This window comes from Cetorhinus maximus, chromosome 4 (assembly GCF_964194155.1).
Source record: "Cetorhinus maximus chromosome 4, sCetMax3.hap1.1, whole genome shotgun sequence".
Taxonomy (NCBI): Eukaryota; Metazoa; Chordata; class Chondrichthyes; order Lamniformes; family Cetorhinidae; genus Cetorhinus; species Cetorhinus maximus.
The window spans coordinates 100,991,807-101,018,070 of record NC_135882.1 but is presented as its reverse complement, the minus strand read 5'-3'; the positions used below and the strand labels follow the sequence as shown (position 1 = coordinate 101,018,070).

At 46.5% G+C, this 26,264-nt stretch overlaps 1 protein-coding gene and 1 long non-coding RNA gene across 3 annotated transcripts in view; one reads left to right on the top strand and one right to left on the bottom strand.

Annotated features, from left to right (window-relative positions):
* Nucleotides 1-7,076, bottom strand: part of LOC144679789 (uncharacterized) — a 107,695-nt gene extending 100,619 nt beyond the window's left edge. The window contains exon 1 of the long non-coding RNA XR_013576423.1: nucleotides 6,948-7,076. This is a non-coding gene — a long non-coding RNA (uncharacterized LOC144679789). The remainder of the gene's footprint in view (nucleotides 1-6,947) is intronic.
* The window catches only part of spidr (scaffold protein involved in DNA repair), a 341,449-nt gene that overhangs the window by 204,705 nt on the left and 110,480 nt on the right, over nucleotides 1-26,264 (top strand). The window lies entirely within an intron of this gene.

The window sequence follows — 26,264 nt, the reverse complement described above, 5'->3', positions numbered from 1 at the left end:
TTATGGGGTATGTGGAACATTCCTTGTTCCAGTCCTACTCTAGCCCCCTCCCACAACTCTCTTTTCGGCACATCGATGACTGTTTTGGTGCCGCTTCATGCTCTCGCCTGGACCTGGAAAAATTGATCAATTTTGCTTCCAATTTCCACCCCTCCATCACCTTCACACGGTCCATCTCTGATACTTCCCTTCCCTTCCTTGACCTCTCTGTCTCAATTTCTGGTGATGTAGACTGTCCACCAATATCACTATAAGCCCACCGCCTCCCACAGCTACCTCAACTACACCTCCTCACACCCCGCTTCCTGTAAGGACTCCACCCCATTCTCTCAATTCGTTCGCCTTTGTTGCATCTGTTCCGATGATGCCATTTTCCAAAACGGCGCTTCTGACATGTCTTCCTCCTTCCTTAACCGAGGTTCCCCACCCACTGTGGTTGACAGGGCCCTCAACTATGTCCATCCCATCTCCCGCACCTCTGCCCTCACACCTTCCCACCTTCCTCACCCTCCCAGAATCATGATAGGATCCCCCTTGTCCTCACCTTTCACCCCACCAGCCTCCGCATTCAAAGGATCATCTTCCGCCATTTCTGCCAACTCCGGATGATGCCACTACCAAACACATCTTCCCTTCACCACCCCCAACGCCCCCCGCCATCGGCGTTCCGTAGGGACCGTTCCGTTGGAGACACCTTATCTCCCTCCCACGCTCCTTCCCATTCAATCGCAGAAGGTGCAAAACCTGTCCCTTTACCTCCTCCCTCCTCATCATCCAAGGGTCTAAACACTCCTTTCAGGTGAAGCAGAACTTCACTTGCACCTCCTTCAATTTAGTCTACTGTATTCACTGCTCCCAATGCAGTCTCCTCTACATTGGAGAGACTAAACGCAGATTGGGTGACTGCTTTGCGGAACACCTTCGGTCTGTCCGCAAGCATGACCCAGACCTTCCTGTCGCTTTCCATTTCAACGCCCTGCCCTGCTCTCATGCCCACATGTCCACCCTTGACCTGCTGCAATGTTCTAGTGAAGCCCAACGCAAACTGGGGGAACAGCACCTCATCTTCCGATTAGGTACTTTACAGCCTTCCGGACTTAACATTGAGTTCAACAACTTCAGACCGTGAACTCTCTCCTCCATCCTCACCCCCTTTTTTCGATATTCATTTTCATTTCTTTATTTTTATTTTTGCATTTTTTTCATTTTTATTTTTTATCCGCTTATTTGTATTTTTATTTATTTTCATTTTTATTCATTGTTTTATCCCCACCTTTTATCCTATTTCAATCTTTTTTCCCACCACCGTCCACTGCCTCCACCCCACACCCACAAGGGCCATCTGTCACTTGTTCATGTTGTTCTTTCCAGAGTGCTTACCCTTGCCCTGCTATTATCACATTCTGCTTTCTGATCTTAGTGCCACCATCGTCACTTCCTTTAGCCAGTACCACTATCATTAACATCCCTTTGTCCTTTTGTCCGTGACATCTCTGGCATTCTCTTCCTTGCCTCCACCTATCGCTGCCCTTCTATCCAGTGTCACCTGCTCCACCCCCCTTAAATAGTTTTTACTTCTCTTTAGCTCAGAAGAAGAGTCATAAGGACTCGAAACATTTACCCTTGTGTTTTTTCTCTCCATAGATGCTGCTAACTTTTTTTTCTCTCCACGGATGCTGTTAGACTTGCTGAGTTTTTCCAGCATTTTCTGTTTTTGTTTCAGCTTTCCAGCATCCTCAGTATTTTGATTTTATCTCCTCCAATTCTTGTCACTTGAGTAACCTGTATTTTAATTCACCATTAGTGCCTGAGCCTTAAGCTCTGGAATTCGCCCCCTAAAACTCTCTGCCTCTTTTCATTTCTCTTTTCACTTAGGATGCTTTTTAAAACCTGATTCTTTCACTCAACATTGGCCATTTATCTTAACACCTCTTTATATATCTCCCTGTCAAATTTTATTCGATAATGCTTCACTGAAGTGCCTTGGGACATTTTATTGGATTTAATGTGCCATATAAATACAAGTTGTTGTCATTCAATTATGAGCTTTTACAGTGAGTGGAAGCCAATTTGACATAGGGCAGAATTTTAAGCTCGGTGGGTGAGCGTGTGCCCGACCCGCTCGAGCGTTAACTAAAACGCCGACATCAACATGCGCACTCGTTACATTTTGCTAGGCGGGCGCGCGACGGAGGCGGAGGTGGGCCCGACATTAATAAAGTTAAGGCCCTTGAGAGACCAATTGCGTCTCTATTTGCCTGTGCAATTTTTAGGTCGTCGCATGGGCAAAACGGGCAGGCCACAATTTGCAAAACCTCACCCACAGGCGGAATAAGAGGGGCCAGTGGCCTTGTCAAAGCGATTAGTGAGGAGTTTAGGATATCACTTGCTGCTGGTTGCTCCTGTGAACAGGACAGTGTCATCTCGCTGCAGAGCTGCATTCAGAGAATTTTGAGGCCTTAGTTCAGGACTCAGTGTTGTTTTCCAGGCCCCCGGAGGGTGTGGGCCCTTCCAGGTATCGGACAGCCTTCCCTTACCCTGGTAATGGGGATTGTGTCCTCCACTGGAGGCACCTCCTCTGAGGAAGAAGAGAGGGCCAGAAGGGGGAGGAGGCCGGGTGTCCCTATGCAATGACCAGAGGAGCAACCTGTGGAAGGAGAGGCGCAGGCACAAGGGGCACAGATCCAACAGGAAGTCCAAGACGGAAAGGGCTGCAAAAGGCACCACTACCCTGCTACCAGGGTTTACGGGTGGTGATGGAGCTACCTCAATATGTCTGAGGAGCCTGCTTCTGCATTGCACAGTCTTTCAAGAGAGACAGTGACCCATTTATCAGCGGATCGGCCCTGAGATCAGCCCCGACTGTGTGGGTGGACACCCCATGCCAGTGGCACTGAAGGTCACAGTGGCCCTCAACTTCTATGCTTCCGGCTCTTTCCAGGGGTCACTGGGGGGTCTGTGTGGTGTCTCCCAATCAGCTATCCACAGTTGCGTAAAGCTAGTGACATAAGCTCTGTTCAGGTGTGCATTGACTTTCATTCATTACCGTATGGACAAGGCCAGCCACATAGAGTGAACCAGAGGCTTTGCAGCAATTGCTGGGTTCCCCCGTGTCCAGCGTGCAATCGACTGCACACATGTGGCCATCAAGGCGCCAGTGGGTAAACCAGGTGCCTTCGTCAACAGGAAGTGCTTCCACTCCATGAACATGAAGATAGTGTGTGATTACAGGATTTAGATTCCGCAAGTATGTGCAAGGTACCCTGGCAGTTCCCATGACACTTACACATCTTGATGCACTCCTAGGTGCCGAGGCTCTTCAGTGCTCCAGCCCGACTGGATTGATGGTTGCTGGGTGACCAGGGCTGTCCCCTCAAAAGGTGACTCATGACATCTCTCTGCCACCCAAGAACAGAGGCCGAGCAGCGGTACAACAGGAGCCATGCCTCCACAAGGGCGGTGGTGGAGAGAACTTTTCAAGATGCGCTTCCGACACCCGGACCATTCAGAGCATGTGTCACTGAAAGTGGCTACATGCTGTGCTCTCCACAATCTGGCACTGGCAAGGGGGGACGCAGTGGAGGAAGAAGATCTTGATGCAGCTCCACAGACAACAGATGATGAGTTCAGCAGTGAATCCGAGGATGAGCACAGTGAGGAGAACGTTGCGGGCATGGACGCTGACCTGGGTAACCTCCAGGGAGGCAGGGACACCAGGGATGCTTTGATCCAACTCTCCTTCAGCTAGCCTACCAAATAAGAACCACCACCACATGCCAGGGATGCAGGCTCCAAACTCGATCCTTGACAGGATCATTTCCTTGGTCAACAACATACACTATGTGCCTTTGCAATAAATTTTCAGGAGACACGTGTTTTTTTTATATTCATTCACGTGATATGGGCTTTGCTGGCTGGGCCAGCATTTATTTCCCATTCCTAGTTGCCCTTGAGAAGGTGGTGGTGAGCTGCCTCCTTGAACCGTTGCAGTCCATGTGGTGCAGGTACACCCACAGTGCTCTTAGGAAGGGAGTTCCAGGATTTTGACCCAGCGACAGTGAAGGAACGGTGATTTATTTCCAAGTCAGGATGGTGAGTGACTTGGAGGGGAACTTCTAAGTGGTGGTGTTCCCATGTGTCTGCTGCCCTTGTCCTTCTAGGTGGTCATGGTCATGGGTTTGGAAAGAGCCTTGGTGAATTCCTGCAGTGCATCTTGTAGTTGGAACACAATGCTGCTACTGCGCGTCGGTGATGGAGGGAATGAATGCTTGTGGATGGGGTGCCTATCAAGCGGACTGCTTTGCCCTGGACGGTGTCAAGCTTCTTCACTGCTCACAGAATCACAGAATTTGGTCCATTGAGTCTGCACCGACACCTGAGAAACATCTGACCTACCTACCTAACCCCTTTTACCAGCACTTGGCCCATAGCCTTGAATGTTATGACGTGCTCATCCAGGTACTTTTCAAAGGATGTGAGGCAACCCACCTCCATCACCCTCCCAGGCAGTGCATTCCAGACCGTCACCGCCCTTTGGGTAAAAATGTTTTTCTTCACATCCCCGCTAAACCTCCTGCCCTCACCTTGAACTTATGTCCCCTTGTGACTGACCCTTCATGTTATGGGAGCATGGACATGTCCATCATAACATGATGGCCTACCCTGCACCACAGAACAAATAAAGCATAACAGAGGCCAATTGCACAAAATAATCTCTCATTTACTTGTGAATGTGAAACATTGCTGAGATTAACATTAACCGGTGTTTTCAATCACACCACAAAAAATGTAAAGAAAATTAGGGGAACTAAATATCACCCGTGGTAAGGCCGTGTTGTGCATAAGGTGCTTTAAGTTTTCCTTTGCGGGTGCTACATCTAGGTGCTATCCTCTCGCTTGCACTGGCATTGGAGACAGCCTGCTCACTCTGCTGAATTGTTGGCCTTGATGACCTTGGCGGGTGTCCTCTGGTCCGTGAAGCCTGTGTTGGCCCCTCCTGGGAGGGAGCGGCCAGTGCCACGGCTGGCATCTCTCCACTCGCCGCAGCTTCATCGAATGCCACGGTCACTGGCAGAGGGGCGGAGGAGCTGCTGGCATCATCCAGAGTGCCCTGAGAATAGCCCACAGAGACAACAGGCAGCTGCTGCGCCGATGTGAAGTCGCTCTGGGCCGCCCTGCTCACCATTGATGTACAGGCTCGTAGCTGGGATATTGGTTGCCCAATCCATCTCCCACATTGACACTGACTAGCTGAGGTCATTGCCGGTGTGAGGGCTTGCAGGTCTGAGAGCATCCCCAGGAAACCCTGATTGAGTCCCTGGAAGGGCCTCTCCATGAGAGCCGCCACACTCTCCAAAGAGGAGGCATTGCACTCAGCCATGAGGATCAACGCAGTGCTTATGCTCCTCAGGGTCTCCTCCACGGACACCATGGCACGCATTCCCTCATGTATCTCTGCCGGATCCTCCCGCACACCCTGCTGGACATCCAGCAGCAGTTGCCTCATGGATGACTCTGGAGGCCCATCACCAGCCATCGACTGAGAATTGTGTTGGGCCCCAGCAGTCCTCCGACTGCCAGTGCCCTGGGCGCACTCAGCCTCCGCCTGCACCTCATGCGACTGTGAAGTTCCATCACCAATGTGCACTGAGATTCTAGGTGGCAATCTTATGCCTTCCAAGGTGCTGGTATCTGCGCTGGTGCCTGCTTGACAGAGAGGGTGTGACGCAGGTGCATGGTGGTCCTTGGATGGGCCTTCATGCCCCTCAGGATGACCGCCTCTGGTGAGCCTAAAAGGGAGAAGGACATGTCATTAGTTTAAGTCATGACACTGTCATTGTGCATGCCTGGCACCCTGATGAGACAAAGATATGCATCATGATGCCCTCGTCTTTCATTATCAATGGGGATTCCAGGTTCGAGGCTCACATTAATATTGAGACAACTCTGGAATGGTTGCAATTATGGACATTCTCACCTCAGTGCACTCGCTTTTACTTTTACCTGGCACCCGAACCTCACCATGGCTGCTTGACCAAGGTGCATGATGCCTCTCCAGCTCCAGGGCCTCCTGCTCATAGTGCATGAGGGTGAGGAGGTGTGAGAGTCCCCTGCCAATCCTCCGCCTCTCAATATTGTTATGGGATATTTTCCCCTGAAAGGACAGAGGAGCATTGATTAGCCCACTCTCTACCTGCAGTGCCAACCCCACCTGAGGAACACCTTGCAAGGCACAGCTAATTTGTGACCCTGGAGCCGCAAGCAGCCTGGGCTCACCCCCTTGACCAGATCCTGCCTCATTGACATTTGCCATTCACACTCTTAACACCTCTGAGGTCCACGCCAGTGGGGGGGCAGCTCTTACCTGTTCTGCAAAGTGACCCATGCCAACACGGTATTCAACCTTCCCAATCGTAGGAGATCGTTAAAACACTGCATCCAAATGCACCTCACCACGTCATGGCTGCTGTCCCTGGATGCTACCTCCTCCCAGGCCTTTTTGATGTGGTGGTGGGGCCGCCTTCTCCCGTCTCTGGGACAAGGATTTCTCTCCTCGCTGCCACCTTCTCCAGGAGGGCTGCGAGGCACTCATCCGAGAAACGCAGGGCCGACTGCTCCGCTGACCTGCCCTCCTACCTGTCGTGTCCGCCCGTAATGGATTCCATTGTGCAGACTTCAGTGTCTTCAGTGTCTTCCGTGGCAGCCTTCCAGGGGCTGCCGAGGCGTCTTTTGAATCGGCTGCTGGGTCGCCTTTGGACCCGGCGGACATCATGCCCCCATCCCCGCCCACCCCTTCTCGCTCATTCACTAGCCACGTATCACGTTGGGCGGACCTTTATTGGCTTCCTGACCACCCCTGCCAATCCCGCATGCCAAGGGCTAAATTCCCACCACAGAGTGGTGGGGGGAAGTGAAGATAACTACAGCAAAGCCTGATTTTTCCCTACCTGATTATTCTCACATGCAATTCCAGTGATGGTTCCTAGATAGCGTTGAGGTGTGGAAACTCTATCCATGTTTTCACTCCCTTATGAAAGGACGTGGAAGCCAAATGTACTGCCTCTACATGGTTCTAGCTGAAATCATCTAAATCTACACGTACTGGGAATTGAACCTTGTACCCTCTTATCCTATATAGCTCAGTTAATCATTATGTAAGTTCAGTAAATGATCAATGGAGCCATGACCTTGACACTTCACATACTTACGCAGCAATGGTGATAAATTATTATGAATCACCGAGATTATTCCTCTTGCCTATCCTTTTCTCCTTTCACCTTCTGAAGAGATTGATTCATGATTGTGTAGAGTTCCTTGATACTAGCAATCCTCCAGAACCTTGCCCTGACAGTCATTATTTATCTGTGTGTCTAGATGTAGTGTCAACCTGCAATTTGACTGTTCTTAGGAGTGCCACTGTTTGATTCTATCTTCATCTCAACAAATACAAATGCACGTTTTCTAGTAGAGGCCCTAATATTCAGGCACATGCCCTTTCTATTTTTACTCCCTGATAGTATGTTTCCCTGCCCCCTTTTCACGGCATTGACATTAGCTGAAGCAACCTGTTGCTGCTGAACTGAGCTGAGCTGAGGTCAGTTAACTAGGTCATAGACCAGAGACTGAATTTGCTCTGTCTATTTTTGCATTTACAGTATATTTAATGACTAAAGGAACCTTATATAGAAAGTGTTGCCAGAATTTATTGAGTTGCGTTTTATTACATTGTATTGTGCACTTCAGAAAGAGCAGACAAATCTGTGGGGAACCTGAAAAGTTGTGTGCAGAATATTTGACAAGGCACTAAAGTTTATTGAGAAATAAATTCCAAGTGACAATTGATGCCGCAAATCAAACGCATTGAGAAGAGATTTATCAATTTTGCCCATTGTGCTTGATTTACACACATGCATGGCGCATAGTGTTTATGTTTTTCACTTTTAATTACCCTTTTATCTCAGCTCGTTTCCCCTTATTACATAGCATTTCTTCTTCAGTTCTCTGCCCGAAGGCAGGTCTGACCGTAGTGTCATGACGCCCGCCACGGATAAGGGAAGGAGGCAGACACCAGCCTGATCCACACCAGCCATCCAGCCAACTGAGTCAACCAGCCCCTTAAGGAATCCGAGTTACTGTGGCATGTCATGACTCACCGGGGATAGTGCCCTTTAATATCAAGCCCCACTGTTCCCCAAGCCACGACAAATGTGAAAAGTTTGACCAAACCACCAGATTGCCCCAATTCTACCTAACTCTTTAATTTAGGTTAACAGAATATGACTACCAGTTTTGTAAACTTAATTAGTAAATAACTGTGTATTGAACAAATTGTCTTTAACTAGTGGCAAAAGAAAGAAATATGAACTGCTAACTTCTAACACTGTGACTTAAACTCTACCCCCTTCTTAAATCCCTATATATATCACACACACACACATAAGACAGACAAAACATGGATTTTAAGGGTGGGATAAAACAGTTCAATAGCACCAATATGGAGTATAGGATTAGATGGGTTGATTTTGATTGATGTCTTCCAAATTCCTTGCAGCTTGTTGTTGATGACACAAGGTGGTCTCCCAGCACTTTCAGCCTGTGGTTCACTGGTTGAAAAACTTGCTTTTCAATGTCTCTACTGGTGATTTTTCCCCTTTTCCTCTAGACAGGGGTTTTCAGAGAAAGCAGGTTGCAGAGATGTGAGGAATAGCCAGCTAGCCATTATGGCAGAATTGCTGGAATCTTACAGACGCAGGAGAGAGAGGTTTCATGTCTTCCCTCTTTGCAGGCTAGGAGCTGTTCTGCCTGCACTGTTACCACACAAAACCCTGGTCACCTGGTCAGGAGCTAGTTAAAATTCAGACAGTTCCCCCTAGTCCAGAACTCCTTTCCAGCACCATTCTGTTCTCTTATAGCATTCTATGTTCCAAGATAGCAACATTGTAGATATTCCTCATCTTGTTCCAGTGAACATGTCTTTCAGCTGCAGCCATGGTAGTTTTTTAAAGCCACAGTCCATGAAAAATAAAAAATAGGTTCTTTACAGGCAACATACACTTTTACATGCATGTTGCAGCATAAGAGCTATGAATAAGGTTGGTAGAGGCTCCAATTTCTTTCCGTCACATAACTGATCAGGAATCTCTCCCGCTCTTACTGCCTGCCATTGACGTATGTTGGAAGGATTTACAACTCAGTCTGTTTGGCACCTTCTTTAGCCATCAAGTCCTGGAGTGGGACTTGAACCCAGAGCTACCCACTGTCCCACAAGACCTCCAACATAGTATTAGACCATTCAGCCCACAAACTACTTGCCGCATTTAACGTTTCAGTCAAATCTCATCCTACACTCCTTCATCTCACTCCATTAGCATGTCATCCTGTTCTTTCCTCCCTCATGTGCTTATCTAGCATTCCCTTGAACACTTCTATGCTATTTGCATCAACTACTCCCTGTGGTCATGAGTTCCACATTCTAAACACTCTGGATGAAGAAGTTTATCCTAAATTCCCTATTGGATTTATTATTTATTTGTGATCAATCCTGCTATTTGTCCCCCAGTGCCAAATGTTCTGACCTTAATCATGAGTTTATTATACAGTAGCTATTCAAAAGTTTTGGAAATCAAAATATTACCTTTACTGCATTCCACTTATTTAAAAAAAATTAAACCTTTCTTTAAACAATTCAGTAGGTTTAGTCGAGTGTGACCTTTTTGAAATCCAAATTAACTACTCTATTGTTTTTCAGTTCCTAGATTTTTTTTACATTGTTGAGTAAGGATTCCACATCCTGCCACCAACATTAAGCTAACTGGCCTATAGTTCCCTGGACATTTTGTAACTTGCTTTTTAAATTTAGGAATCACATTAGTTGCTTGCCAGTCCTCAGGCACTTATTTTTCTGTTGAATTTTTATATATATTCAATATATCCCTCACAAAGTTGTAGGGAATATAGATAAGCTGACCTAAGAGCAGTATAGTTGAGGGTGCGCAGTTCTCCCTCTTTCTCCTCTTCATCCCATCCTACTAAAATAAAAACATGCAAGGCTGAATTTTCGAGTGCTTCTGGGGATGTAAATGGAGGTGTGCAAAGGTTGAAAGCACTGGCGTCAGCCAGTTTCTCAGTGCCATTCTTAGCACCGGTCAGTTTCATCTGAGTGGGGGCGGTGGTGGTGGCCCTGCAATCCCGCCCGATCTATTATGAAGGTCAATTAAGACGATTAAAGAGCTCTTTGAGAGCTCAGAGCTCATTAAGAGGCATGTTCTGATTTTCACAGGGGCATGGGGCTTCACACATTGTCTGAGCAGACCTGCTGAATGAAGGCAGAAACACAGTGAGGTGGCCGCTTCAAAGAATTAGCTGGGCCTCATAAAAGGGTGAACAATGCAGATGGGGTGCACCAGTTTGGAGACAGGTCCCATCAGCCCAGTACAGGTGGCAAGGAGAGTGGGCAGTAAACATTTGGGCTGTGCCGAGGCATAAGAGGAGGGTGAGGCTGCCAAGTAAACTTGGGTAGGCCACCTGAACACATGGAACGCTTCAGCTGGCATTTGGGGTGCAACTTTCATATTTTGGAACCAATGAGGAGCAATGCTTTTGACAGGAAGGGCAGAGCCCTTGGAATCAGGAAGGCAGAGAGAGAGATGAGGGGCAGAAAGGCAATGGGGACCATACACTGAGCATAGGACCTACCATAGAAGATGGAGCTACCTGGAGAATACCAAGAGCCATTGCCACAAGAAACTGTGACTCTGCAGGCAGATGGTCACAGACATCTGTGCCCTTGTCCCAGAAGATCTCACACGTCACAGCACTAATTGCCATGCCCTGCCAGTTGCCATTAAACTATGGCCTTGAACTTCTTTCACTTCTGGCTTTTTCCAATGATCAGCTGCAGACCTTGGTAGCATGTCGCAACACCACAGATCACTGATGCCCTATTTGTGAGAGCTGAACAGTACGTTCAAGTCCAGGCGGCTGGAACCTGGCAGGCACAAATAGCCTTGGGTTTTGCCTCTGTAGCTGGATTCCTTCAGGTGCGGGGCATCACGATAGATGATTGCATCTGTGTTACCATCAAGGTATTGAGTGATTGGCCAGTGAGATTAATCAACAGGAAGGGCTTCCACTCCTTTAATGGTTAGCTGGCCTGTTATTGCAACAAGAGTTGCACATGTGCGCTTGCTTTCCTGGCAGCTGCCATGACTCCTTCATGCTCTGTTAGTGTAGACAGCTCTTCAGTTCATTCCCCAAAGTATGTGGATGGGTTAAGAGTGGCAAGGGATCTTCCTTGAAGAAACGGCTGCTCACACCTCTGCCGGAGCCCCAGACAGAGGTGATACAACAAAAACCATCTGCTCATCAGGACAACGATTGAGCAGGCCATTGGGTTTCTGAAGATGTGGTTCCAGTACCTTGATTGGGGGCAGGTGTCATCCTGTGATACACACCTGCAAGGGTCTTTCTCGCTGTCGTGGTTTGCTGCACTGTCCATAACTCATGGTCCTCCATGGAGGTGAGGACAGTGAGGGCCTGGAAGACCACAGTTAAATGGAAGAAGCAAAGGAGCAGGATGTGGAAGAGAAGAAGGAAGAAGAGGCAGAGGGGAAAGCTGCAGAATACCAAGGGGTTCCAGCTGCACAGGGAGGTGGCTGGGTCTGACCTGAGGCTCAAAGATGCCTGGAATGTCAGGGATCATCTGATTCAAGCATGTTTCAGCTGAGCCCCTCTGATCCATAAGGAACTGCATGGTATGGAACTAACTCTCAACTGATTGTGTTGATGTTTGCTTTGAAAATGCAACTTGGAACATGTAAACTCTTACTGCCAATGAAGGATGCACATCTGCCCAGAGCTGTCATCATCACCATTAATGAACTCTTGCTCTCCTTCAGTACATCATATTTCTTTCCTGTTCTGCAGTTAACAAAAGGACACTAACCCATCTGTTTTCAAGTGTCATTGTTTACATGGTGCTCAGAAAGGAAGACAGTGTACAGTTACTGGAAGAAGACACTGCTGTGACCCACTCAGTGCTCTGCGCAACCCTGTAACCTCACTCGGTCTCTTCTAACTGGTGCTCCCCTTGTGGCTTCAGAAGAGGTGGAAGCAGCCTGCTCGTTTGTCTCAGCTTGTGGCTGAGATGCAAATGATGCTTGTCCTTGTGGAGGTACCGCATGGGCGCACCTCCAGAGACTGCTGCACTGGAATCATTGCAGGGGCAGCCTCTGTAATTGGGCCCTGCTACAAGGCCCCTCAGATGGAGGGAGGATCTGAGGAGGTTGAGGATGATGGCACCCCAAAAGGGGTGGCACTCTTATCCTCTTTGGTGACATCCTCAGCCCTTGCCGGGCACAAAGGATGGTTAGAGAAGAACACCAGCTGGGGCACAACTGGAATTCCCTCCAGACATCCCTACACCATCAGCACTACTGACAGTCCCATGCTAAAGGGGGCATGCATCCTGCATATTAAACAGCCCCTGCGGGTGCTGCTGTATGTGGCTCTCCTTGAGGTTGGCCACTCTCTAAATGAAGGAGCTTGTGTGCTCAAAGCCCTTTGCCATGGTGACAGATGAGTTGGATGGATTCTTTGCCCATGTCCCTGCACTGCCTCAGAGAACTCCAACATTTGGGACTATATCTGCTGCAACTAGCCTGGGAAGGGCCTCTTTTCTAGTGACTCTTCAGGCCCTGCAACTGTGTCTAGTTGAGTAGTGCAGAGTCTGTCTTCCCTCCTCCGGGGGTAAGAACCCATAGCTGCCTCTGTGTAAGATACCTCCTCTTGTACACTGGTGACATTCTCCTCACCCAGTGCTACTGCATGAGGTGACTGTATTCGGGCTGGTGAATGGTGCACTTCTTTGGAGCTTTGCTGATTTTCTTGATGTGGTGATGGTGAGGGAAAAAGTCTGCTTGGTTTGATGTCTGAAACTGTGGAAGACACAAGAAAAGATCAAGAGAGTTATCCTTGGAGAGAAAAAGCCTTTGCAGAGCTAAGACTTCCCAATACAACTGTGTTGAGTATATTGTCAGACAGAGTGGTGCAAGGCACCCCATTAATGAGTGCATTGTACTCTCTAATCACCATCTCCACCATGAGTGCTCATCTTGCCCTGGCAAGCTCCCTCATGGCCTGCAATCCTGGCTATTTCCATCACACCATCCTTGGTGGATGTGATCACTTGAAGGTAAGGGGCCCCCTCCACCAATCTGTGCCCTCTCCCTGGCATTATAAGCCTGTTTCTCCTGCAAGGAGAACAGAGAACATGAAAAGGCACTGTTGTCCTCTGTGACGAATGCCAACTGCTCCTAGACTTTACAAACTGCATGTACCAATGGTGACAGGTCCTCAGCAGCTCTGAACCTTTCTGAGTGGTCAATAAGTGCCCTTGGCACACAATTCTCATGTTCAGTTAGCATGTGCCCCGAGGTTCCTCAGCTGTCTGCTGGAGGGTGACTACCCAGAGGCCTGTCCTGAGTGTTGGGGGTTGTGTTCATCTTGCCAGAGCATATCAGGTCGTTCAACCTCTGCGGGCACTGGATTCAACTTCTCTGGACCACACTGCTTCTGACTCTGTCAGAAGCCTGCTTAGTCTGGGTGCTTGGCCTCTTCCTGCCATCCTCTGGGAAGAGGACCTCCCCACTCTCTCTCACACCCTCCAGGAGAAGCTTCAGGTCTGCATCAGGAAATTGAAGGGGCTGCCCTGCCCTGGGTTCCAGGCCTTTGGCTCTTGTGAGATGTTCTTGAATTCCAATCACCTCTACTCTTCCATCCTGAAGTAACAGCACTCAAGCAGCAGCCACAGTCTGTTTAAATCAGCTTCAGATGAGTAGTCCCATCTCTCTTCCTGCCCCCTGGCCACTAATTGAGCACCAAACATACCAGTTAAGGGGGTTCCACCATGAAACTTGGGGCCAATGACTGTTTCCTTCCAGGAGCACTTTCTGGACCTGGAAATAGTCCCAACTTCTGTTGTCTGCCCCTATAGTGAAAAACCAGCTCAGGAGTTGTTATTTTGGACAAATTTCAGGCTGAAGGGGGAAATCTGAAAGTATTAAAATTGGGAGGGGGAGGGGTGAAGTGTTCCATAAAAATATCTTGGATTTGAAGATCTTCCCCTTATGGAAAATAACTTGTAAGTTATTTTGCTAGGATGGTTTTATTCCTTATTCTACTTCCATACGTGTCTGGTACCTAGGAGACTTCAGCCCAGGTGCTAATAGCTGTGAAAGTTGAGCAGAATATAATTGACTAGAAGAAGCATGAGATAGTTAATTTTCTTTTGGGTTGGTCTGAAAGGTTATGTGAAAACCTGTTTTTTCCTTCCTTCCTTTCGCGATGTCTTTCAATACCTCCTTGTAACAGCATAATGAATTCAGCAATTCATTCTAAAGATATTGTAGGTAAGATGTTCTAAGACTCAATAGTACATTCATTGGGATAACAGCCAGTTATCCTCCACACTACAGTCGGACACATTGATCAGTTTTACGAGAGGTGTCAGCTGTGGCTCAGTTCATAGCACCCTCGCCTTTGAATCAGAGGGTTGTGGGTTCATGTCCCACTCCTGGAAAAACCAAGAACTGTGATTGTACTCAAAAGAGTTGCAATCTGTGACTGTTGATAACTCGAAAGAGTTTGATCAGTTTTACTCATCATTTTTCTTTAAAAAGAAATCTGAGTGCAAGTCTAGATTCTTGTTCATTAGTCTGGTGTACTGTTGCCCTCGGCAAAAATTGTTATGGTACCATGTTCAGTCAATTTAGATTAAAAATCACTACAAACCATATAGATTTTTTTTGTAATATTTTTTTAAAACACAACTATAAATCAGAGGTAAAAGCTATTTTTACTCTTTTCTATTTTTACTTAGTTCTGTTGAAGAGTCATACGGACTCGAAACGTTAACTGTGTTCCTCTCCGCAGATGCTGCCAGACCTGCTGAGTTTTTCCAGGTATTTTTATTTTTGTTATAAATCAGAGGTAATTTCTATTTCAAGGACTCTTTTTGATACCTTCCTGTGGGCTACTTTTTGATTTTTCAGATCTACTTTTGGTTTTCAGGGGCTCCTTTTACTTTCTCACTAACTCTTGTATTAGGTAATGCAGTCATGTTGTAGCAATAACTTCCGTATTTTTTTTAGGATTTCCTTCTTTAGGTAGAAATGGTAGCATATATAACCAGAGATTGTAAGACAAGTGACTAGTTATCTATTGCAGTCATATTGATTGAGGGATAGTATTGGCCAGGACACTTAGAGAAGTTCTTCATTCTTCCTTGAAAATGTGTTGTGGGTCGTTTAAGTCTACTTGAGCGAGTAGATGAGGTTTTGGTTCAATCTAAAAAACAGTTTCTGGAATAGTGAACTCCCTCAGTATTGCACTGGAGTGCCAGCCTAAATTATGACACAAGGGGGAGGTGGTGGCGTAGTGGTACTGTCACTGGACTGGTAATCCAGAGACCCAGCATAGCAGATGGTGGAATTTGAATCCAATAAAAACCTGGGATTAAAAGCCTAATGATGACTGTGAATGACTTATGACCATTGTCATAAAAACCCATCTGGAAATCTGCCGTCCTTACCTGGCCTGGCCTACATGTGACTTGTGACATGTGAGCAGACCCACAGCAATGTGGTTGACTCTTAAATGCCCTCTGGACAAGGGCAATTGCGGATGGGCAATAAATGCTGGCCGAGCTAGCGACGCCCACAGCCCATGAGCGAATAAAAAAATTGTTGGTAGAGTTGAACCCTTCTGATGTCAGCTATCGCATACAATTTTGTTGGTACCTTTGAAGCAGTGACACTTAGATATGCCAAGTCACTTAGGTGATAGACAATTGGTTTATTGAAAAATCATGGCAGTAGGTGCCAAGTTGTGATGACAATGCAAATCAAACAGGTTATCATAGTTATAGAAAATCATTAAAATAAAAATAAATTGTAAAATGATAAAAGGATTGCACACTTATGATCATTTTAGCATGCAGATAATTATAATACATTACAAAATGCAGGTCTCTTTAATTTACAGAATAGAAATGAAAGGTCCCGCACCCTACATTTTGTATTAAAGTCTTGATCGTATGCTATCTGGTTGAGTTTGTTAAATTCTCAATCATTTACATATTATTTATGAGTTTTATGGAGTAGGGAATTGGACTGTCTTGTAGTATGTTTGATCACCTCAACCTTTATTCTTCAAGAAAGCAAACTCTAGTTCCTTAGTCTGCCTTCTGAACTTAAATTTCTGATACCCAGGGTCTTTGTTGTTTGTCTCTGTAAATTGTGTCCTCCCTGAATTCAAATTATTTGTGGAATGCTGACTTTTCTCCTTAATTCCACCACATGTTTACTTTTGTATGATTGTGGCAAGAGATAATGGCAATAGGAGGTGGGGTTCAAGAGTTTCCAAGCGAAGTCCAGACAGAGCTTTTTTCTGCCTTTCAGTAAGGGAACCCATATCCTGTTGTTTGATTGTGTCAGAGTAGCTTTGGTACACTATACTTAGGGGAGAGTTTTCTCTCTGTCAGAGGGGCTGAGCAGGAGTGGGTGCGGGTGGGCGCGCATACACGCGAAAGAGTGCAGAAATCTCCCTGAGGCGCAGAGCTGCCTCAGGGAGATTAGTTTGATTTTGAAAAATTAAAATAAAGAAAATAAAATTTAAGACATGTCCCCTCATGTGTCAGTGTCACATGAGCTGGGACATGTCTATGAATTTTATTAAAAATTTTTATTAGAGTTTAAAAATCTTCATGAAACCTCATCTCATCCGCGGATGAGTTTTCATGATAAATGTGGAGGCCGCCTGGGCTCTTCACTTGCCCGCCAACCTTAAGGTTGGACGGGCAGCTCTGTTAATTATTTTAATTGATATTTAAATGGCCTTAATAGGTGAAAGCCCGCCGAACTGAAGACCTAAATGACACGCGATGAGGTCAGGACACACGCCCGACATCACCACATGTCTTTTTTTGCGTCGGCGGGCGGGATCCACCCTCGCACGCTGACCCGAAGATTCTGGCCTGTTACAATAAGTTTCCCAACAAAACAACTTAAAGAAAGATCATCTTATAGCCCATATAGAGACACTCACTGATGTCATGTTTTGCTTAGGTTAAACAGCTGTAAATTCATTTCCAAGTCAGCCCACCATAAACGTTGGAGTCACTTCTTGACTTCAGTAGCTTCTTCCTGTTAGCCACTTCACTGAGAAGAAAAACAACCCACAATGCTGGGTCTTTGTTCTTTTATTCACTTATGGGATATGGGCATCGCTGTCTCAGCCAGCATTTATTGCCCATCTCTAATTGCCCGTGAGAAGATGGTGGTGAGCTGCCTTCTTGAACCGCTGCAGCCCATGTGGTGGAGGTACACCTACAATGCTGTTAGGGAGGGATTTCCAGGATTTTGACCCAGCGACAGTGAAGGAACAGCAATATATTTCTAAGTCAGGATGGTGTGCGGCTTGGAGCTTCCAGATGGTGGTGTTCCCATGCATCTCATGCCCTATGTGGTAGTGGTCGTGGGTTTGGAAGATGCTGTCTAGGGAGCCTTGGCAAGTTTCTGCATTGCATCTTGTAAATGCTACACACTGCTGCCACTGTGCGTTGGTGATGGAGAGAGTGAATGTTTGTGGCTGGGGTACCAATCAAGCGGGCTGCTTTGACCTGGATGGTGTCAAGCTTCTTGAGTGTTGTTGGAGCTGCATTCATCCAGGCAAATGGAGAGAGGATTCCATCACACTCATCACGCTTTGTTGGGACAGAAGATACATTTTTCTCTCAATGACAGTGCAGTTCCTTGTAGCTTTTCAAGTGAATGTTTGTAATTTGGATATCAAGCATCTCCTGCAATCTTCCCCTTTATCTCACAAGGACTCCATGGCATCCTGATTTTTGCAGATTTTAAAAAAAATTATTGCTGTTGAAAGTTTGGCGAATAACATGCTTTTATTTGATGAAAAGACTTAATTTGACTTCCATCAAGTCTAACATATGGATTTGATTCTTTTTTTTACTTTTTGCTTGTGTGCATGTAATGATTAAAGTAACTTCCTTCAATTTTTTACTCCCAGTTCATCTTTCATTTTCCTTGGAATTTGCTCATGTTCATCCCATCCCTAAGAAATATGATTCCTTTTATACTTCTAGGTACTGTCCTATTGCCCTTACATCAGTACTTTTGGAGGCATTTGCAGCATTTTCTGTTTTTGTTTCAGATTTCTAGCATCAGCAGTGTTTTATCTTTTTCTGAAATTATCTATCTGTTTAAAAAGTTCTGATTATTCATAAACAGAAATGCAGTTTTGGGCATGGTGGTGTTGGCGTTGGATAATTTTGGGAAATGATTTGTCTTGGACATCTCTGAAGCTTTTGGCAGGAGGTGATGCTACACAAGTTATCATAATTGCTGTTTAGTTTTATTGCTCAATCTGTGCTGAAACTCATGCATCACTGAGAAGTTCTCAATTAGCTTTGGGGTTCCTCAGGACTCTTCCCTCTCTCTCGCTCCATTGCCCACTCATGTCAATGACCACCCCAACAACAACAACCTACATTTATATAGCAACCTAATCCTATCCACTGTTTTCCTGAAAATTCTGCTATAAATTCAAATTGCAAACCCTTGGTTCTAACAACTGAGGTTCCTTGCAGTCATATGGGTAAATCCTTGCAAATTGAATTTTTTTGGACTTTATTGGACAATGAGGATCTTATCAATTGCGTATAATTCCTCTCACAGTTTTATGTCTGTTGCCTGCCAATCATCTTCTCCATTTTGTGCTCATGACAGCTTTTTCAGTAAAATTATCAGTTGGAAGAATTTCACCTCCTGTAAAGTCCAACTTCATAACTTAGATATTATTTAATGATAGCAGTGCTCAAGTCTTGTATCCTGACCAGGAGTGTGAAACAGGCATTAGTCTGTTGTCTGACAAGTGATCCATTTTTCGTTTCTAAGCATTTAAATAAATGTACAGTTTTCTTACTCACTCTCTCTCTCTCTCCCTCCTCCCCCTACTCACCTCTTTTATTGATATGATTATGGTCAATGGTCCTTCAAATGTCCCTTTCTTGCTCCTCTTAAACTGCAACAAAATCTTCTACATGCGCTTCCTCCTCCAGATGGGCCCATTGATTTACTGTAGAGTCACTTGATCTAATCCATTTTTTTCCAGGATCAGCAAATTTAAATTCCTTACCTCTCTCTCTTTCCTTCCTCTTATGAGCTTCAAACTGTTAAAATCCAAACAGAGCATTATCTGAAACAATTTTCCCTGATACGCTACTCATTTTCACTTTTTTCAACTTTAATAATGTGCTGAAAAATGCACCTTGATCTTTCACTTTTTATCATTGGATTCTTAATTTAAAAAGAATTTGATGAGCACATGTGTTGTCCGTTCCTGCTCCAATCCTTCCCGTCTGGTGCATTGACAAATGGCAATCCTAACTATAATTATATTACTAAAGAAACATACAGAATGTTGGGATCTGCAGAACTGAGGAACCGATGCCCAATCTTATTAAAGAATTTAAATAATTCTAAAACCCAACTCATGCACTTATGTTAAGTTTCCTATATTAGCTATGAGCAGTGTTTCCATTGAATCTTTCTATTTGATTGGTAATGGTGTTAGCACGTGGGAGGAAACGTAATTTGTTAAAAAAAATGTAATACAGTTGCAGAAATAGCTCAAAGAAGGCATTAGCCCACTGTGGATTTTCTGGTACAAGCTTTTAACTGGAAGCACTTGCTCTAATCTGACTTCACTGCCCTTTCCTGTTTTTCTTCATATTTGTTTTCAAATAGGTAATGAAAGTAATGTTTAAAGTAAATCTCTTGAATTGAAATAATACAATGGGTAAACATAGCGCATGAGACCAATTTTAATCTTGCTGCTGATTAAAATAAAATTGCAAATTGATTCAAAGACAAAGAATTCAAAAGTCGTTTGACGTTAAATGATCTTTTTCCAAGTATTTATTCATTTGCTTAAAGAAAACTCAACATTTACCGCCTCCTTTACAATTAGCTTTCCACAGGGAGGAAGAATTGCATTTCAATGGTTTTGTGAGATTCTTCTTGGCTCTTTTGAAATTGTTGCTTCAAAAGTGACTTCAAGATAAACAATTATGTTTAATTTGAAAGAATGTGGTTATTCAATAGAGTTTTTTTATATCAGTTAACATTACTGGTATTTTTACCAGTGTAGCTAAGATCAGAGATGCATTTTTCTGAAATTGAGATAAATTGAGTTTGGTTCTTTCTGTAACATTTGAGTACTAAGCGTCTATGTTTCAGGGATTTTGAGGTATAATGTTTTCCGTCTGAATGTTTTATTGATATTGGCACAAATAAGCAAGTCTTTTTTAGCTGAATGTCATTACTTTTATTTCAAAATGAAAGAAACTAAATTATACTAAAGTATTACACTTTGCAAGTTATTGTTTAAGGCTAATTGTGCAGATGAACATAAAAGACTTATAGGATTAAAATTATGGTAAACATACCCAGTTAGTTAAAAATGATTTTAACTTTTATTTTTACATTTCCCCATTTACGTGCATTGATTTTTTTTGATAATCAATTTATATAAAGTGGTATAAAATTCCAAGAAGCCAAATTGATGTTAGTGTGGTGACATGTTCGGTGTCAAGTGAACAAGAAAAGCCTGCTGTACTCCAGTGACTTATTCACCAGGTGCTTATTAATATTTGCAATTTATCACTGCTATGTATGACTTTTCTCTAATAAGTGCAATCTTCCATTACTTGCCCAATAATAGTATGTCTAGATCTCTTTGAATTCAATTCTTTTCTTACAAATGTCCTTACTTCAATAACATTTTTAGTTGTCTGCAATCCTAGTGCCTTTCATCGAGGCCATTAATGCAGGTATTGAATAGATGGGATCTCCGATACCCAAAAGCTCTGTTGGTCATAACCACATTATTAAAACCGTTTCAATTCTAATCAGCTAATTTATAATCAATTTAAGACTCTCAAAACATAGAAACAGAAATACTATTTGACCTATTCATAAGTAAGAATGTTCATTCGCCTCCAGGATTCCGAAGAAGAGTCATATGGACTCAGAACATTAACTCTGTTTCTCTCTCCACAGATGCTGCCAGACCTGCTGAGTTTTTCCAGCACTTTCTGTTTTCATTTCAGATCTCCAACATCCTCAGTATTTTGCTTTTATATTGCGATCATTAATCTGTCCATGTAGTTTTACATCAGGCACAGCAGCAACTTTCATTTAAAATTTTTTTTAAAGTCTCTGCTTCAAAAATTAAAAACTTGCCAACCATGGCCCTGGTAGCTTTTGAGAAATTGAGAGAAGTAGGGAATTTGGGAGGTAGTCTGAAAGTGAGACTAAGGGCAGAATCGTCCCAGATTTGCACTAAGTGCGGTAACAGGTGGGAAAAAGGGCGTTTTACCCGCTGAGTGCAATGATGGGTTTTTGCGCCATACAATCCCAATCCCGCCTCATTAATCATGCATTCCAGGGAAACACGCCGTTTGACTGGCGGGCGGCCTCCGATTTACCTCCCACGCTGCCACCTCACCACTTCCTCACGCCAGGCACCACACTTAAAGTGCAGCCACACACATGCCTCTCAGTGCTTCCAGCCCAGGGTTGCTGCACGGAAGACATGGCCCAGAAAGGCAAGAAAGCTTCAGTCCCCCAATTCAGTGATGCATCCGTGGAACGGTTTTTGGATGCCATGGAGGCATGTCGTGATGTCCTCTACCCCCGCTCTGGCTGCAGGAAGGGCAGCAACATCGCCAATCTGGCTTGGAAGACAGTGGCAGCAGTGACCAATGCCAACCCTGCCACAAAAGGTTGGCCATCCAGAAAGAGGATGAACAGTCTCATGCATGCTGCCAGAGTAAGTCAACCATCTCATCACTCCAAACTCTCACACTCACAAGCCCATCACACATTCACTGGCATCTCACTCACTGCCAACTCAAGGGACATCACCACTCTCTCACACACACCCTCGCACCTCCATCTGGCCTCATCTCCTCTGGAGATTGCCTCCTCATCCTGTCCATGGTTCCACTTAGTGCACACACACACATGCACAACTGGCATCCTTCCCATTTGGCTGGGCATACGCCTTGCTCACACTCTCTCCATCTGTCTTTATGCAGGACAAGATTGCACACAATAAAAGGGAGAGTTCCCAGACCGATGGGGTGAAGCGCTGGACATCAAGGCTCCCTTTGAAGTCCGTGCGTCAGAGTTGACCTGGATGTGGACCATTCCTGCAATGACAGCGAGATCGGCAACAAACATCCAAGCGAAGATCATGCACCAGGTTATCCCTCTGACAATTCAATTGTGAGTCCACTGTTAGTGCGGCCATGCACTAATAATCTCCACTTTGTCTCATAGGCACATCTGCTAAGTTGCCCTCAGACAAACTTGGCTCCAACTCCAGCGCTGACAGCACCTCATATGAGGACCCTGAGGACAACACCCTTGAAGACCTGTCACAGCGCTCACCCACACCCTCCAGCAGTGCAGCAACACATACCTCGGTGGGACCTACATGTACAGCAGGCTCGGGTTCACAATCTGGTGAGCACATCACACAATCTGTTCCACAGCAGGCGGAGGCAGGACGCCCAAGGTTGTCGGCACTCGGAGGACTGCTGGAGGCAAGGGATCTGCAGAGTCCAAGTCAGATGATGAGCCTCTGGACTTGGTTGGAGTTGCAGCGATAATCATGGGAACAGCAGGAAGGGATGACAGCTGCACTCCTCAGATTGCAAGGTACGATGGAGAAATCCATCTGCCTTCAGCCAGAGGTGATTGTGCTGTCAAGGTTGACATTGGCAGGATGACAGCCGCTATGGAGACCTTGGTCCAGGACATCAGTCCTGCACTGCTGCGCGGACTGAACTCTATCACTGACACCATAGCTGGCCTCCAACAGTGTCAACACGAGAGAGGTGCGGTGGAGCTCGATCTCACTGCAACTTCCGCTTCTCCTCAAGGAGTCAACCAGGGGCCTTCAGGCACCCATAGGGAGGAGGATTAGCAGGTGCACGCCCCGGGGCCATCCAGCCAGGTGACTCGGAGTGCCCGGCCCATCCAAATCTCCTATTCCTGTGACCCCAGCAGCTCCATAGGCCGAGGAGGCTGCCACTGCCACACTGCAGGACCACAAAAGCAGGCTGGAGCCCTCCAAGTCTTGGCCCTTCAGAGGACACCCGCCAAGGTCACCATAGACATGGCATAGCAATCAGCAGGCTGCCTCCACCTCTGCTGTGGATGTCGGGGAAGCACCAAGAAATAGTGGCAGCGTTGGAAAGTTTTTAAGAAGGTGCAGTTGTACAGCATGAGCATGGGTGTGAATGACTTGCGCATAATGTTCACTATCGTAAATAAACTCCCAAGAATATCTCCTTGCCTATGGCTGCTTGTTCTGATGAGCGGTGTTCGTGTCACTCAGATGTGAAACCTTGGTCCCTGCACAAGATAAAGGCAGGTGTCTCAATCCAGGGTCTGTTCCCTGTGCTTTGTGCAATCCTCCCAGCACACTGATGGTGCGTCTTCACAGTCACTGGACAAGTCAGTCGTGCCTGCACTTCAATGGTGCTTGTCATTGCTGCCAGAATGTCCTGGGCCAGCGGCACAGAGCCTGTCATTCTATCTGTATGCTCTCAGCATCTTTGAGGTGGGGCTGCCCCCCCATCTCATCAGCATCTGTGTCCAGTGACTGTGGTCCTGAAGGGTTCAGCTCACAAAGGATGCCTTAGAACTTATATTTTCCCTGCTATATCTCCATGATATGACCCTGTTCACAGGGCGCTAGGGCTCTGTCATCAGTCAGACAGGGAGTCAGACATTCACATATGCTATGTGAGGATCTATGGAGTGTCACTGCTTGTCATCATCCTCCTGGAATGTCGGGATTATGGGCATCCGCTGCGCCTCCATGACAGGAGCATTATCACAGAGGGTATGTGCGCTGCCGCCAGCCAGATGGGAATCAAATGTTTACAGATGCAATGTGCGGATCTATGGTGTCTTCACACTGCATGTCGTCATCATCCTCCATGAAAGTAGCACCTATGAGGGCCTCCCGAGCGTGCCTGCCTCGTCTGGCCAGTGCGATGGCCTCATCACCTTCGAGGCACTCATCACCGTCGACGCCCTCCTCATCGGGTGAAACATGCAGCTTCTCCATCTCCTCCTCAGCCAGCTCCTCTTCCCATTGCAGCGCCAGGTTGTCAAGGGCACAGCAGACGACGACAATGTGTGATACCCTCTGTGGACTCTGAGGGCTCCAGGCACCCGAATCTCATTCCGATGGTTTGCTTCACCAGAGTGCAAGTTGCAGCATGAGCCTTGTTGTACCTTCTCTTTGCTGCACTCTGAGGCCGCCGCAAAGGCGTCATCAGTCACGTCCTTTGCAGGTAGCCCTTGACCACGAGGAGCCAACCCTGCAGCCTCTCTGGACCCTGGAAGACGTCAGGGATCTGAGGCCTACAGGGAATGTAGGAATAGTGGACGCTCCATGGGAACCATGTGCAGACCTGTGGGATGCATTTCTGGCGTTTGCACACCAGCTGAACATTCAGCGAGTGGAAGCCCTTGTGGTTGACTTAGTTTGCTGCTTGTTGCCACAGAGATCTGAGCACCACGTAAGTGCAGTCGATGGCACCCTGCACCTATGGGAAACCTGAGATCTGGGCAAATCCCAGCGCTCTTGCTTCTTGGTTTTCCTGATCTGGGGCAAAATGCACGAAGTTGTGTGCCTTTGCGAAGATGGCGTCCATGACCTCATGGATGCATTTGTGCGTGGAGTCTTGTGATATCCCATAGAGGTCACCTGTGGAGCCCTGAAAGGAGGCACTGGTGTAAAAATTGAGCGCCACAGTCATTTTCATGGACACTGGCAGTGGATGCCCTCTATGTCCCTATGGCGCCAAATCCTGCAGCAGGTGGCAGATGTGACTCACCAGTTCCCTATACAAGCACAGTCTTCGGCGACACTGGTTCTTGGTCATCTGCAGGAATGACAAGGGCGGTCTATAGACTCTGGGTCTAGTTAGGCGCTGACCAGTGACAACTCACTGTGGCTCTTCGGCGGCATGCATGGGAGCCCAGCCGCCCCTTCTTCCAGAGGTTGCTGCTCCTCCCTTTGTCCAGCCAGGCGTCTCTGTCACTCTCTTCTCCTTCGTCTCCACTCCCTGTAAGCCATGAGGCATACAGCTAGGTCACCAGGCTCAATGGTCCTGATGTACTCCTACTGCAGGATGAAAGAGAGAGATGCGTGGATTAGCATGGGTATACTAAGAACCTCTCTTGAATAAATCTGAAGGCCCCTTAACGCATCCCAGAGAATGCCGGCCACCACTTGGATGGCCAGAGTTTAGTGCTCTGCATGGCTGACAGAAATCCCACTCTACCTGACCAATTGGCGGCAGTTTCGCCCACTGGACTGCATGCTGTGCTCTCAGCTCGGGCACAGGCATTCTCCTAACCCGCACTACAAGGCTGCACTGTTAGCTTGAACCGTGGGGGAGACTGATCCAAACCTGAATGATGACATTGCAAGGGGCTGTGAGCATGTCCACCAGTGACTACTCCATGGCCAGCTTTCACAAGGAGATTGTACAACTTGCTCAGTCGTCCAATTGTTCTGCAGCCCACTAAAACATTCAGTAGTTTGCAGCCTGTGCCCAAGGGGTGAAAAGCTCTGGAGCATTTGGTGGCACTTTCACGCATCTGTGTTGCTTGAGTAGGCAGATAAGCTAGAGGCCGGATTCCAAGCATGTCAACGTGGCTGCGCCTGAACTGTCTCATCTGTGGAGGAATGGTCACTTTATACAAGGTCTCCCTAATACGTGGCTGCTTCCCTCCCCACCCCACCCACTGCCAGCATGTGCTTATGCACTACCATAATTCCGGGCTGCCTTGTCCCCTCTAACTCGCCTCACAGCATGCTGTCTTGCTCTCCCCAACTTGCCTTAGACACAGTGCAGCCCTTGTCCCCACCCCAACTCCCCTCGCAGAGTGCTGCCTTTCCCATGCCAACTCAGCCCAACCGCAGTGCAGACGTTGTCCCGGCACCGCACTGTCAGCCAGCTGGGAAAAAGTGACTTGCCTGTGCCCTCGCCTGAATGTGCGGCACCTCATCTTGACGATAACAGGCGACTCTCGCGAGTGTTGCGCAGTGGTAGTGAGCACTGACCTCTGAGTTCCCCTCAAAGTGCAGCTCGCCAG